The sequence below is a fragment of the Physeter macrocephalus genome, chromosome 16 (genome assembly GCF_002837175.3).
Source record: "Physeter macrocephalus isolate SW-GA chromosome 16, ASM283717v5, whole genome shotgun sequence".
Classification (NCBI taxonomy): domain Eukaryota; kingdom Metazoa; phylum Chordata; class Mammalia; order Artiodactyla; family Physeteridae; genus Physeter; species Physeter macrocephalus.
The window spans coordinates 74,368,637-74,369,824 of NC_041229.1; positions in this window are offsets into that span (position 1 = coordinate 74,368,637).

A 1,188-nucleotide genomic window follows, 5' to 3' on the forward strand; every position below is an offset into this window, starting at 1 on the left:
CAGGACCAGATGGCTTCACAGGCGAATTCTATCAAACATTTAGAGAAGAGCTAACACCTATCCTTCTCAAACTCTTCCAAAATATAGCAGAGGGGGGAATACTCCCAAACTCATTCTATGAGGCCACCATCACCCTGATACCAAAACCAGACAAAGAAGTCACAAAAAAAGAAAACTACAGACCAGTATCACTGGTGAACCTAGATGCAAAAATCCTCAACAAACTACTAGCAAACAGAATCCAACAGCACATTAAAAGGATCATACACCATGATCAAGTGGGGTTTATCCCAGGAATGCAAGAGTTCTTCATTATATGCAAATCAATCAATGTGATACACTGTATTAACAAATTGAAGGATAAAAACCATATGATAATCTCAATAGATGCAGAAAAAGCTTTCAACAAAATTCAACACCCATTTATGATAAAAACTTTCCAGAAAGTAGGAATAGAGGGAACCTACCTCAACATAATAAAGGCCATATATGACAAACTCACAGGCAACATCATTCTCAATGGTGAAAAACTGAAACCATTTCCTCTAAGATCAGGAACAAGACAAGGTTGCCCACTCTCACCACTATTATTCAACATAGTTTTGGAAGTTTTAGCCAGAGCAACCAGAGAAGAAAAAGAAATAAAAAGAATCCAAATTGGAAAAGAAGTAAAACTGTTACTGTTTGCAGACGACATGATACTATACACAGAGAATCCTAAAGATGCTACCAGAAAACTACTAGAGCTAATCAGTGAATTTGGTAGAGTAGCAGGATACAAAATTAATGCACAGAAATCTCTTGAATTCCTATACATTAATGGTGAAAAATCTGAAAGTGAATTTAAGGAAACACTCGCATTTACCATTGCAACAAAAAGAATAAAATACCTAGGGATAAACCTACCTAAGGAGGCAAAAGACCTGTATGCAGAAAACTATAAGACGCTGATGAAAGAAATTAAATATGATACAAACAGACGGAGAGATATACCATATTCTTGGATTGGAAGAATCAACATTATGAAAATGACTATACTACCCAAAGCAATCTACAGATTCAATGCAATCCCTATCAAACTACCAATGGCATTTTTCTCAGAAGTAGAACAAAAAATTTCACAATTTATATGGAAACACAAAAGACCCCGAATAGCCAAAGCAATCTTGAGAAAGAAAAACAGAGCTG